The following is a 13,038-nucleotide window of genomic DNA, read 5'->3' on the forward strand; positions in this document are numbered from 1 at the left end:
TTCTTCACTGACCACATGATGGTCTCCTGCACCCTTTCACTACCCACGGGTGTGACAGTAGGGGGAGGGCTGTGGAAGCTGAACTGCTCCCTATTAAAAGATGAGGAAGTGGTTCGAGAGTATAGGGAGCAGTTCAGCCAATGGCAGACCCTCCAAGACTTTTTTGACTCACGAGCACAGTGGTGGGAGATGGTAAAACAAAGGACAGGACATTTTTTTAGAAAAATAGGAAAGGAGAAAAAGAATAAAGAAAAAAGACGCATGATGGGGCTGCAAAAAAGACTGCAGAGATATTTTAACCTTTTAAATAATGGATTGGATTTTAAGGAGGAAATAAAGGAAGTAAAGAAAGAAATGTCAGTTTTATCCGAAACTCAAAGTAAGGGAGTAATTTTAAGATGCAAAGAAAAAGAGATAGAAGAAGGAGAAAAGTGTACAAGATATTTTTTTAAAAAGACTATTTCACGGGGAGGCTCAATAACAATCTTAAAAACTTTTAGAGGGAGGGAGGCAAAAAATATGGAGGACATTTTAGGGGAAATAGAACTTTTTTATAGTGATTTATACAGCCCAAAGAATGTACACAATGGCATCTTAAATGAAGTTTTAGAATTTTTAGAAACAAAGATAAAGAGTCCAAATGTGCTTTTAGCCCAGGATTTTACTCTTTTAGAATTAAATAAATCTCTCAAAAGTTTTAAAAAAGGGAAGTCCCCAGGAATGGATGGACTTCCCTTGGAGTTTTATTTGACTTTCTGGGACATTTTAGCACATGACTTACTGACAGTTTTTAAAGAATTTGAGACTCTCGACAGACTTCCGGACAGCTTTAGAGTAGGGATAGTTTCGCTTTTATATAAAAAAGGAGACAGGACTGACTTAAATAGAACTGGAGACCAATCACGCTTTTAAATTTTGATTGTAAACTTTTTAGTAAGATTTTAGCTACACGCATGTCAACTGTTTTAGAGGACGTAATCCACCTGGATCAAGCATGCGCTGTGCCCGGTAGGAAGATCACAGACAGCCTGGTACTGATTAGAGACGCCATCTGTTACGCGAGAGACAGAAACATTCGGCTAGTAGTCCTAAATTTAGATTTTGAAAAAGCTTTTGACCGCATCTCGCACCAGTTCCTTTTTAAGGTACTGGAAAAAATGGGGTTCCCAGGGAGGTTTATAGCTTGGGTGGGACTGCTATACAACAGTCTAGTCAGTAAATTTGCAGTTAATGGGCATTTATCCAAAGCTGTAAACATTCACAGCGGCGTCCGTCAGGGGTGTCCTTTATCTCCCCTACTGTATGTGGCCTGCATTGAGCCACTGGCACAAATCTTGAGAAGGGATAAATGGATTAAAGGACTGGACGTCCCAGGGACTGGTGGACTGACCGCAACCTGTGTTTTATATATGGACGACGTAACCCTTTTAGCGACTGACCTTTTATCAGTACGAAGAGCACTTGACTTGACTGACTGGTACGGTCGGGCCTCGGGCGCTAAGCTCAACAGGAGTAAGTCCGAGGCCCAGCTCTTCGGGCCGTGGGGAAACGTGGACACAGGCGGACTGGATTTGGATTTTAAAGGCAACGACCTGACAGTTTTAGGAGTAAAATTTGACAGAGAGGGTGGAGGACGGGGAAACTGGACTGACATCTTAGGGAAAGTTAGGCAAAGACTGGGGTTTTGGGGACTCAGACAACTGACAATTGAAGGCAAGGTTTTAGTTTTTAAAGCTGTAATTTTACCACTAATTTTACTTGTTTCTTCTGTTTTTAGTCCCCCAAGGCGATTCCTGGCCAACCTGGAGAGGGCGGTATTTTATTTCCTGTGGGGGTCCAAATGGGAACGAGTAAAAAGGGAGGTCTTTAAAAAAAGAAAGGAAAATGGCGGAAAAGGCCTCCCGGACCCCCACTTGTTTTTAGGTAGCCGCTTTACCGCCCTCCACATCGGATATGCGCTGACCCCATCCAGAGAGAATAAGACAGCGGCCATGGCTCGTTTCTGGATGGGGTCCTACCTAAGAAGCATAAAAATTTTATCAATCGACCTGAAAACCCCAGTGTCTTTTAATTTGCCAAAAGAGTACAGTTTTATAAAGAAATTTTTAAAAAAATTCCTTTTAGAGACAAATGATGCAAGCATTTTAACTAACCACAAATCCCTCATCTCTCTTGTGCAGGACCGGGAAGTGGTGAGTCCAGTTCCAGGCCTCACACTAAGTGAGGCCAAAGACGTTTGGAGGAACGCAGCCCACCCAGCTCTCCAGAACAGACACAAGGACTTATCGTGGATGGTGGCTCATGAGATCCTCCCGGTCAGGGCGGTTATGCACTCCAGAGGCATGGCCAAAAACTCCATCTGCCCACGGTCCGGGTGCAACCACCCGGAGACCGTCCACCATCTGCTCTGGGAGTGCAGTGCTGCGCGGGACCTGTGGGCCAGGGCCGGCCCCCTGTTTTTCCCGTGCCTGCCAGCGGGTGGGGCCCAGGTGGACTACAAGCTCGCCATCCTGGGGGTGGGTCAGGGCCTCAAAGCCCAAACATTGCAAGAATTTGCCTCGCTCTGGCTCACCCTCAACCTGATAAAGGATGCCATCTGGGTCACCAGAAACTGATGCTGATGAAAGCTGATGAGTCGAATCAGGGGTTTGTGTTGGATGGATTAGGGACACCTGATTCAATTCAAGGTCACGCACGCACGCACGCAGCAGTCAAGCAATGGAAGGTGCCCGGTCCTTCCTTTTCTTGGGGGAGGGGAAGGTCACCGTGTTTGAGGATGGCGAAGGGGGATAGGGCGCCTCTGCCTGGAGGCCAGGCAACTCATACTTACCTGGCAGGGGAGACACCATGATCAGGAAGGTGGTTCACCCAGGGCGAGGCTCGGCCATTGCACTCCGGTTGTGCTGACCCCTGCGAATTCCCCAAATGTGGGAATCTCGACTGCATAATTTATGGTAGTGGGGGACTGCGTTCGCGCTCTCCCCTGTACACACTGGTTAAAAGCAGATAGCGTGGAGGGAAAAAGCGTGCGGTTCTTGACGCTTGTGGCGCCGCCCACTGCCCCAAAGGGTGAAGTTGCACCAGTTTTGTTATGTTTCTGTCTCTTTCTGCTGTGTCAGCCAGTGACCCGGAGAGTTCAGAGAACTGAACTGCGTTTGTTTTCATCGAGGTTGTCGAAACCTGCGACCGGTTTGCCGAATGTGGTTTTTCCCACAAACTTTGATATTCAACGGACGAGTTGATTGACAGCAGTGGTCCCAAAGGCAAAGTTGTTCGGATGGAGGTTTTCTGTCGTATGGTACGACTGTCTCGTGCGCGTGCTGTGAAAAAGCACGCGACATACGTTCGCCTATAGCCGCTCTCATGTTGTTGCTTTTTCATTTTAAAGCGCCACTAGGTGGCCATTCACCGCGTCCTTTCTCGCCTGACCCCAGACTGAGCCCGTGCACGGGTGTACCGGCTTGGGTGAAATTGTCTCGTTCCGTCCAAGAGCTATAGCCGTTCTAGCAGACCCCGCCTCGCCCAGCCCGTAGGTTTCGGCCTGCCGCCGCCAAGCTGAATCGAAATTCCCACTTTTTTTCCGATCTGGACGGACAGTCAGACTCCAGAGAATCTTTCTGCACTGGTTTGGGCCAGATCGGGCAAAAGACCTAGGACTAGTGTGCAAAAGTAGGTTTTTCACAAAATCCCAAATACCCGAAAATTTCGCCAGCGCAACCTTCGAATCCGAGGCATGCGTCTCGCTCGGCTCGAGCCAAGGATTCCGATGATATAAGACACTTGGTTCTGCGGCGTGCGGTTTGGGAGCTACGAGCCATTTCGTGCCGGGCCCATCGGGGGGCCAGCCTTGGTGATGTTGTAGAGCGAGTGGCTAGTACCATCCCTCAAAGTTTCAGGTCTCTACGACGTAAGGCCTTTGCCAACCCTCCCCCCCTCACCGCTTCCCAGATGGGCGTCGCCTTTGCAGGCTCCCCTGCCGCTGCGTCATTGTGTCATCGCTTCTCGGCCTTTTGGCTAAGATCAAGTGTAGTATCTGTTCTTATCAGTTTAATATCTGATACGTCCCCTATCCGGGGACTGCATATTAAATTGATTTTTGGCACATGGAGCCGGAACCGGGGCTTGCTCCGTCCACTCCACGCATCGACCTGGTATTGCAGTGCCTCCAGGAACGGTGTGCTTCCCCTTTTTGGGGACTGCGAATTGTTGTGACTAATAGAAGAACCAACAACACCACTGGAATTTTTTTTGTCAGAGAATACAGAAATACGCAGGAAGCGCATACAGAATGACGATGAGGTGACGCAACGATGACCGTGCCACAGAGAAAGCAGCAAGCTGCGGTCATATGAGCATAGGGAAAAAAGAAGAACAAAAGCGTCGGTTGCCGGCCGGCTGACTCATCACCGTCACAGCACGTTTTTTGATGTCCCTCTTATTTGAGAGTCTTTACCAACGAGCTGATGAGTCGAATCAGGGGTTTGTGTTGGATGGATTAGGGACACCTGATTCAAATCAAGGTCACGCACGCACGCACGCAGCAGTCAAGCAATGGAAGGTGCCCCGTCCTTCCTTTTCTTGGGGGAGGGGAAGGTCACCGTGTTTGAGGATGGCGAAGGGGGATAGGGCGCCTCTGCCTGGAGGCCAGGCAACTCATACTTACCTGGCAGGGGAGACACCATGATCAGGAAGGTGGTTCACCCAGGGCGAGGCTCGGCCATTGCACTCCGGTTGTGCTGACCCCTGCGAATTCCCCAAATGTGGGAATCTCGACTGCATAATTTATGGTAGTGGGGGACTGCGTTCGCGCTCTCCCCTGTACACACTGGTTAAAAGCAGATAGCGTGGAGGGAAAAAGCGTGCGGTTCTTGACGCTTGTGGCGCCGCCCACTGCCCCAAAGGGTGAAGTTGCACCAGTTTTGTTATGTTTCTGTCTCTTTCTGCTGTGTCAGCCAGTGACCCGGAGAGTTCAGAGAACTGAACTGCGTTTGTTTTCATCGAGGTTGTCGAAACCTGCGACCGGTTTGCCGAATGTGGTTTTTCCCACAAACTTTGATATTCAACGGACGAGTTGATTGACAGCAGTGGTCCCAAAGGCAAAGTTGTTCGGATGGAGGTTTTCTGTCGTATGGTACGACTGTCTCGTGCGCGTGCTGTGAAAAAGCACGCGACATACGTTCGCCTATAGCCGCTCTCATGTTGTTGCTTTTTCATTTTAAAGCGCCACTAGGTGGCCATTCACCGCGTCCTTTCTCGCCTGACCCCAGACTGAGCCCGTGCACGGGTGTACCGGCTTGGGTGAAATTGTCTCGTTCCGTCCAAGAGCTATAGCCGTTCTAGCAGACCCCGCCTCGCCCAGCCCGTAGGTTTCGGCCTGCCGCCGCCAAGCTGAATCGAAATTCCCACTTTTTTTCCGATCTGGACGGACAGTCAGACTCCAGAGAATCTTTCTGCACTGGTTTGGGCCAGATCGGGCAAAAGACCTAGGACTAGTGTGCAAAAGTAGGTTTTTCACAAAATCCCAAATACCCGAAAATTTCGCCAGCGCAACCTTCGAATCCGAGGCATGCGTCTCGCTCGGCTCGAGCCAAGGATTCCGATGATATAAGACACTTGGTTCTGCGGCGTGCGGTTTGGGAGCTACGAGCCATTTCGTGCCGGGCCCATCGGGGGGCCAGCCTTGGTGATGTTGTAGAGCGAGTGGCTAGTACCATCCCTCAAAGTTTCAGGTCTCTACGACGTAAGGCCTTTGCCAACCCTCCCCCCCTCACCGCTTCCCAGATGGGCGTCGCCTTTGCCGGCTCCCCTGCCGCTGCGTCATTGTGTCATCGCTTCTCGGCCTTTTGGCTAAGATCAAGTGTAGTATCTGTTCTTATCAGTTTAATATCTGATACGTCCCCTATCCGGGGACTGCATATTAAATTGATTTTTGGCACATGGAGCCGGAACCGGGGCTTGCTCCGTCCACTCCACGCATCGACCTGGTATTGCAGTGCCTCCAGGAACGGTGTGCTTCCCCTTTTTGGGGACTGCGACTTGTTGTGACTAATAGAAGAACCAACAACACCACTGGAATTTTGTCAGAGAATACAGAAATACGCAGGAAGCGCATACAGAATGACGATGAGGTGACGCAACGATGACCGTGCCACAGAGAAAGCAGCAAGCTGCGGTCATATGAGCATAGGGAAAAAAGAAGAACAAAAGCGTCGGTTGCCGGCCGGCTGACTCATCACCGTCACAGCACGTTTTTTGATGTCCCTCTTATTTGAGAGTCTTTACCAACGAGCTGATGAGTCGAATCAGGGGTTTGTGTTGGATGGATTAGGGACACCTGATTCAAATCAAGGTCACGCACGCACGCACGCAGCAGTCAAGCAATGGAAGGTGCCCCGTCCTTCCTTTTCTTGGGGGAGGGGAAGGTCACCGTGTTTGAGGATGGCGAAGGGGGATAGGGCGCCTCTGCCTGGAGGCCAGGCAACTCATACTTACCTGGCAGGGGAGACACCATGATCAGGAAGGTGGTTCACCCAGGGCGAGGCTCGGCCATTGCACTCCGGTTGTGCTGACCCCTGCGAATTCCCCAAATGTGGGAATCTCGACTGCATAATTTATGGTAGTGGGGGACTGCGTTCGCGCTCTCCCCTGTACACACTGGTTAAAAGCAGATAGCGTGGAGGGAAAAAGCGTGCGGTTCTTGACGCTTGTGGCGCCGCCCACTGCCCCAAAGGGTGAAGTTGCACCAGTTTTGTTATGTTTCTGTCTCTTTCTGCTGTGTCAGCCAGTGACCCGGAGAGTTCAGAGAACTGAACTGCGTTTGTTTTCATCGAGGTTGTCGAAACCTGCGACCGGTTTGCCGAATGTGGTTTTTCCCACAAACTTTGATATTCAACGGACGAGTTGATTGACAGCAGTGGTCCCAAAGGCAAAGTTGTTCGGATGGAGGTTTTCTGTCGTATGGTACGACTGTCTCGTGCGCGTGCTGTGAAAAAGCACGCGACATACGTTCGCCTATAGCCGCTCTCATGTTGTTGCTTTTTCATTTTAAAGCGCCACTAGGTGGCCATTCACCGCGTCCTTTCTCGCCTGACCCCAGACTGAGCCCGTGCACGGGTGTACCGGCTTGGGTGAAATTGTCTCGTTCCGTCCAAGAGCTATAGCCGTTCTAGCAGACCCCGCCTCGCCCAGCCCGTAGGTTTCGGCCTGCCGCCGCCAAGCTGAATCGAAATTCCCACTTTTTTTCCGATCTGGACGGACAGTCAGACTCCAGAGAATCTTTCTGCACTGGTTTGGGCCAGATCGGGCAAAAGACCTAGGACTAGTGTGCAAAAGTAGGTTTTTCACAAAATCCCAAATACCCGAAAATTTCGCCAGCGCAACCTTCGAATCCGAGGCATGCGTCTCGCTCGGCTCGAGCCAAGGATTCCGATGATATAAGACACTTGGTTCTGCGGCGTGCGGTTTGGGAGCTACGAGCCATTTCGTGCCGGGCCCATCGGGGGGCCAGCCTTGGTGATGTTGTAGAGCGAGTGGCTAGTACCATCCCTCAAAGTTTCAGGTCTCTACGACGTAAGGCCTTTGCCAACCCTCCCCCCCTCACCGCTTCCCAGATGGGCGTCGCCTTTGCCGGCTCCCCTGCCGCTGCGTCATTGTGTCATCGCTTCTCGGCCTTTTGGCTAAGATCAAGTGTAGTATCTGTTCTTATCAGTTTAATATCTGATACGTCCCCTATCCGGGGACTGCATATTAAATTGATTTTTGGCACATGGAGCCGGAACCGGGGCTTGCTCCGTCCACTCCACGCATCGACCTGGTATTGCAGTGCCTCCAGGAACGGTGTGCTTCCCCTTTTTGGGGACTGCGAATTGTTGTGACTAATAGAAGAACCAACAACACCACTGGAATTTTTTTTGTCAGAGAATACAGAAATACGCAGGAAGCGCATACAGAATGACGATGAGGTGACGCAACGATGACCGTGCCACAGAGAAAGCAGCAAGCTGCGGTCATATGAGCATAGGGAAAAAAGAAGAACAAAAGCGTCGGTTGCCGGCCGGCTGACTCATCACCGTCACAGCACGTTTTTTGATGTCCCTCTTATTTGAGAGTCTTTACCAACGAGCTGATGAGTCGAATCAGGGGTTTGTGTTGGATGGATTAGGGACACCTGATTCAAATCAAGGTCACGCACGCACGCACGCAGCAGTCAAGCAATGGAAGGTGCCCCGTCCTTCCTTTTCTTGGGGGAGGGGAAGGTCACCGTGTTTGAGGATGGCGAAGGGGGATAGGGCGCCTCTGCCTGGAGGCCAGGCAACTCATACTTACCTGGCAGGGGAGACACCATGATCAGGAAGGTGGTTCACCCAGGGCGAGGCTCGGCCATTGCACTCCGGTTGTGCTGACCCCTGCGAATTCCCCAAATGTGGGAATCTCGACTGCATAATTTATGGTAGTGGGGGACTGCGTTCGCGCTCTCCCCTGTACACACTGGTTAAAAGCAGATAGCGTGGAGGGAAAAAGCGTGCGGTTCTTGACGCTTGTGGCGCCGCCCACTGCCCCAAAGGGTGAAGTTGCACCAGTTTTGTTATGTTTCTGTCTCTTTCTGCTGTGTCAGCCAGTGACCCGGAGAGTTCAGAGAACTGAACTGCGTTTGTTTTCATCGAGGTTGTCGAAACCTGCGACCGGTTTGCCGAATGTGGTTTTTCCCACAAACTTTGATATTCAACGGACGAGTTGATTGACAGCAGTGGTCCCAAAGGCAAAGTTGTTCGGATGGAGGTTTTCTGTCGTATGGTACGACTGTCTCGTGCGCGTGCTGTGAAAAAGCACGCGACATACGTTCGCCTATAGCCGCTCTCATGTTGTTGCTTTTTCATTTTAAAGCGCCACTAGGTGGCCATTCACCGCGTCCTTTCTCGCCTGACCCCAGACTGAGCCCGTGCACGGGTGTACCGGCTTGGGTGAAATTGTCTCGTTCCGTCCAAGAGCTATAGCCGTTCTAGCAGACCCCGCCTCGCCCAGCCCGTAGGTTTCGGCCTGCCGCCGCCAAGCTGAATCGAAATTCCCACTTTTTTTCCGATCTGGACGGACAGTCAGACTCCAGAGAATCTTTCTGCACTGGTTTGGGCCAGATCGGGCAAAAGACCTAGGACTAGTGTGCAAAAGTAGGTTTTTCACAAAATCCCAAATACCCGAAAATTTCGCTAGCGCAACCTTCAAATCCGAGGCATGCGTCTCGCTCGGCTCGAGCCAAGGATTCCGATGATATAAGACACTTGGTTCTGCGGCGTGCGGTTTGGGAGCTACGAGCCATTTCGTGCCGGGCCCATCGGGGGGCCAGCCTTGGTGATGTTGTAGAGCGAGTGGCTAGTACCATCCCTCAAAGTTTCAGGTCTCTACGACGTAAGGCCTTTGCCAACCCTCCCCCCCTCACCGCTTCCCAGATGGGCGTCGCCTTTGCCGGCTCCCCTGCCGCTGCGTCATTGTGTCATCGCTTCTCGGCCTTTTGGCTAAGATCAAGTGTAGTATCTGTTCTTATCAGTTTAATATCTGATACGTCCCCTATCCGGGGACTGCATATTAAATTGATTTTTGGCACATGGAGCCGGAACCGGGGCTTGCTCCGTCCACTCCACGCATCGACCTGGTATTGCAGTGCCTCCAGGAACGGTGTGCTTCCCCTTTTTGGGGACTGCGACTTGTTGTGACTAATAGAAGAACCAACAACACCACTGGAATTTTGTCAGAGAATACAGAAATACGCAGGAAGCGCATACAGAATGACGATGAGGTGACGCAACGATGACCGTGCCACAGAGAAAGCAGCAAGCTGCGGTCATATGAGCATAGGGAAAAAAGAAGAACAAAAGCGTCGGTTGCCGGCCGGCTGACTCATCACCGTCACAGCACGTTTTTTGATGTCCCTCTTATTTGAGAGTCTTTACCAACGAGCTGATGAGTCGAATCAGGGGTTTGTGTTGGATGGATTAGGGACACCTGATTCAAATCAAGGTCACGCACGCACGCACGCAGCAGTCAAGCAATGGAAGGTGCCCCGTCCTTCCTTTTCTTGGGGGAGGGGAAGGTCACCGTGTTTGAGGATGGCGAAGGGGGATAGGGCGCCTCTGCCTGGAGGCCAGGCAACTCATACTTACCTGGCAGGGGAGACACCATGATCAGGAAGGTGGTTCACCCAGGGCGAGGCTCGGCCATTGCACTCCGGTTGTGCTGACCCCTGCGAATTCCCCAAATGTGGGAATCTCGACTGCATAATTTATGGTAGTGGGGGACTGCGTTCGCGCTCTCCCCTGTACACACTGGTTAAAAGCAGATAGCGTGGAGGGAAAAAGCGTGCGGTTCTTGACGCTTGTGGCGCCGCCCACTGCCCCAAAGGGTGAAGTTGCACCAGTTTTGTTATGTTTCTGTCTCTTTCTGCTGTGTCAGCCAGTGACCCGGAGAGTTCAGAGAACTGAACTGCGTTTGTTTTCATCGAGGTTGTCGAAACCTGCGACCGGTTTGCCGAATGTGGTTTTTCCCACAAACTTTGATATTCAACGGACGAGTTGATTGACAGCAGTGGTCCCAAAGGCAAAGTTGTTCGGATGGAGGTTTTCTGTCGTATGGTACGACTGTCTCGTGCGCGTGCTGTGAAAAAGCACGCGACATACGTTCGCCTATAGCCGCTCTCATGTTGTTGCTTTTTCATTTTAAAGCGCCACTAGGTGGCCATTCACCGCGTCCTTTCTCGCCTGACCCCAGACTGAGCCCGTGCACGGGTGTACCGGCTTGGGTGAAATTGTCTCGTTCCGTCCAAGAGCTATAGCCGTTCTAGCAGACCCCGCCTCGCCCAGCCCGTAGGTTTCGGCCTGCCGCCGCCAAGCTGAATCGAAATTCCCACTTTTTTTCCGATCTGGACGGACAGTCAGACTCCAGAGAATCTTTCTGCACTGGTTTGGGCCAGATCGGGCAAAAGACCTAGGACTAGTGTGCAAAAGTAGGTTTTTCACAAAATCCCAAATACCCGAAAATTTCGCCAGCGCAACCTTCGAATCCGAGGCATGCGTCTCGCTCGGCTCGAGCCAAGGATTCCGATGATATAAGACACTTGGTTCTGCGGCGTGCGGTTTGGGAGCTACGAGCCATTTCGTGCCGGGCCCATCGGGGGGCCAGCCTTGGTGATGTTGTAGAGCGAGTGGCTAGTACCATCCCTCAAAGTTTCAGGTCTCTACGACGTAAGGCCTTTGCCAACCCTCCCCCCCTCACCGCTTCCCAGATGGGCGTCGCCTTTGCCGGCTCCCCTGCCGCTGCGTCATTGTGTCATCGCTTCTCGGCCTTTTGGCTAAGATCAAGTGTAGTATCTGTTCTTATCAGTTTAATATCTGATACGTCCCCTATCCGGGGACTGCATATTAAATTGATTTTTGGCACATGGAGCCGGAACCGGGGCTTGCTCCGTCCACTCCACGCATCGACCTGGTATTGCAGTGCCTCCAGGAACGGTGTGCTTCCCCTTTTTGGGGACTGCGAATTGTTGTGACTAATAGAAGAACCAACAACACCACTGGAATTTTTTTTGTCAGAGAATACAGAAATACGCAGGAAGCGCATACAGAATGACGATGAGGTGACGCAACGATGACCGTGCCACAGAGAAAGCAGCAAGCTGCGGTCATATGAGCATAGGGAAAAAAGAAGAACAAAAGCGTCGGTTGCCGGCCGGCTGACTCATCACCGTCACAGCACGTTTTTTGATGTCCCTCTTATTTGAGAGTCTTTACCAACGAGCTGATGAGTCGAATCAGGGGTTTGTGTTGGATGGATTAGGGACACCTGATTCAAATCAAGGTCACGCACGCACGCACGCAGCAGTCAAGCAATGGAAGGTGCCCCGTCCTTCCTTTTCTTGGGGGAGGGGAAGGTCACCGTGTTTGAGGATGGCGAAGGGGGATAGGGCGCCTCTGCCTGGAGGCCAGGCAACTCATACTTACCTGGCAGGGGAGACACCATGATCAGGAAGGTGGTTCACCCAGGGCGAGGCTCGGCCATTGCACTCCGGTTGTGCTGACCCCTGCGAATTCCCCAAATGTGGGAATCTCGACTGCATAATTTATGGTAGTGGGGGACTGCGTTCGCGCTCTCCCCTGTACACACTGGTTAAAAGCAGATAGCGTGGAGGGAAAAAGCGTGCGGTTCTTGACGCTTGTGGCGCCGCCCACTGCCCCAAAGGGTGAAGTTGCACCAGTTTTGTTATGTTTCTGTCTCTTTCTGCTGTGTCAGCCAGTGACCCGGAGAGTTCAGAGAACTGAACTGCGTTTGTTTTCATCGAGGTTGTCGAAACCTGCGACCGGTTTGCCGAATGTGGTTTTTCCCACAAACTTTGATATTCAACGGACGAGTTGATTGACAGCAGTGGTCCCAAAGGCAAAGTTGTTCGGATGGAGGTTTTCTGTCGTATGGTACGACTGTCTCGTGCGCGTGCTGTGAAAAAGCACGCGACATACGTTCGCCTATAGCCGCTCTCATGTTGTTGCTTTTTCATTTTAAAGCGCCACTAGGTGGCCATTCACCGCGTCCTTTCTCGCCTGACCCCAGACTGAGCCCGTGCACGGGTGTACCGGCTTGGGTGAAATTGTCTCGTTCCGTCCAAGAGCTATAGCCGTTCTAGCAGACCCCGCCTCGCCCAGCCCGTAGGTTTCGGCCTGCCGCCGCCAAGCTGAATCGAAATTCCCACTTTTTTTCCGATCTGGACGGACAGTCAGACTCCAGAGAATCTTTCTGCACTGGTTTGGGCCAGATCGGGCAAAAGACCTAGGACTAGTGTGCAAAAGTAGGTTTTTCACAAAATCCCAAATACCCGAAAATTTCGCCAGCGCAACCTTCGAATCCGAGGCATGCGTCTCGCTCGGCTCGAGCCAAGGATTCCGATGATATAAGACACTTGGTTCTGCGGCGTGCGGTTTGGGAGCTACGAGCCATTTCGTGCCGGGCCCATCGGGGGGCCAGCCTTGGTGATGTTGTAGAGCGAGTGGCTAGTACCAT

At 51.7% G+C, this 13,038-nt stretch overlaps 11 non-coding genes across 11 annotated transcripts; all 11 read left to right on the forward strand.

Annotated features, from left to right (window-relative positions):
• Positions 1–2,822: 2,822 nt before the first annotated feature.
• Positions 2,823–2,986, forward strand: LOC137080469 (U1 spliceosomal RNA). The gene has a single exon (XR_010906321.1). It is a non-coding gene; the product is annotated as a U1 spliceosomal RNA (small nuclear RNA).
• Positions 2,987–3,994: 1,008 nt separating this feature from the next.
• Positions 3,995–4,185, forward strand: LOC137079959 (U2 spliceosomal RNA). The gene has a single exon (XR_010905885.1). It is a non-coding gene; the product is annotated as a U2 spliceosomal RNA (small nuclear RNA).
• Positions 4,186–4,655: 470 nt separating this feature from the next.
• On the forward strand, positions 4,656–4,819 carry LOC137080470 (U1 spliceosomal RNA). Its single transcript, XR_010906322.1, has one exon. It is a non-coding gene; the product is annotated as a U1 spliceosomal RNA (small nuclear RNA).
• A 1,008-nt stretch (positions 4,820–5,827) lies between these two features.
• LOC137079960 (U2 spliceosomal RNA) lies at positions 5,828–6,018 on the forward strand. The gene has a single exon (XR_010905886.1). It is a non-coding gene; the product is annotated as a U2 spliceosomal RNA (small nuclear RNA).
• A 466-nt stretch (positions 6,019–6,484) lies between these two features.
• LOC137080471 (U1 spliceosomal RNA) lies at positions 6,485–6,648 on the forward strand. The gene has a single exon (XR_010906323.1). It is a non-coding gene; the product is annotated as a U1 spliceosomal RNA (small nuclear RNA).
• A 1,008-nt stretch (positions 6,649–7,656) lies between these two features.
• Positions 7,657–7,847, forward strand: LOC137079961 (U2 spliceosomal RNA). The gene has a single exon (XR_010905887.1). It is a non-coding gene; the product is annotated as a U2 spliceosomal RNA (small nuclear RNA).
• Positions 7,848–8,317: 470 nt separating this feature from the next.
• LOC137080472 (U1 spliceosomal RNA) lies at positions 8,318–8,481 on the forward strand. Its single transcript, XR_010906324.1, has one exon. It is a non-coding gene; the product is annotated as a U1 spliceosomal RNA (small nuclear RNA).
• A 1,008-nt stretch (positions 8,482–9,489) lies between these two features.
• On the forward strand, positions 9,490–9,680 carry LOC137079963 (U2 spliceosomal RNA). The gene has a single exon (XR_010905889.1). It is a non-coding gene; the product is annotated as a U2 spliceosomal RNA (small nuclear RNA).
• A 466-nt stretch (positions 9,681–10,146) lies between these two features.
• On the forward strand, positions 10,147–10,310 carry LOC137080474 (U1 spliceosomal RNA). Its single transcript, XR_010906326.1, has one exon. It is a non-coding gene; the product is annotated as a U1 spliceosomal RNA (small nuclear RNA).
• A 1,008-nt stretch (positions 10,311–11,318) lies between these two features.
• On the forward strand, positions 11,319–11,509 carry LOC137079965 (U2 spliceosomal RNA). The gene has a single exon (XR_010905890.1). It is a non-coding gene; the product is annotated as a U2 spliceosomal RNA (small nuclear RNA).
• A 470-nt stretch (positions 11,510–11,979) lies between these two features.
• Positions 11,980–12,143, forward strand: LOC137080475 (U1 spliceosomal RNA). The gene has a single exon (XR_010906327.1). It is a non-coding gene; the product is annotated as a U1 spliceosomal RNA (small nuclear RNA).
• Positions 12,144–13,038: the final 895 nt, after the last annotated feature.

This window comes from Pseudorasbora parva, chromosome 6 (genome assembly GCF_024679245.1).
Source record: "Pseudorasbora parva isolate DD20220531a chromosome 6, ASM2467924v1, whole genome shotgun sequence".
Classification (NCBI taxonomy): domain Eukaryota; kingdom Metazoa; phylum Chordata; class Actinopteri; order Cypriniformes; family Gobionidae; genus Pseudorasbora; species Pseudorasbora parva.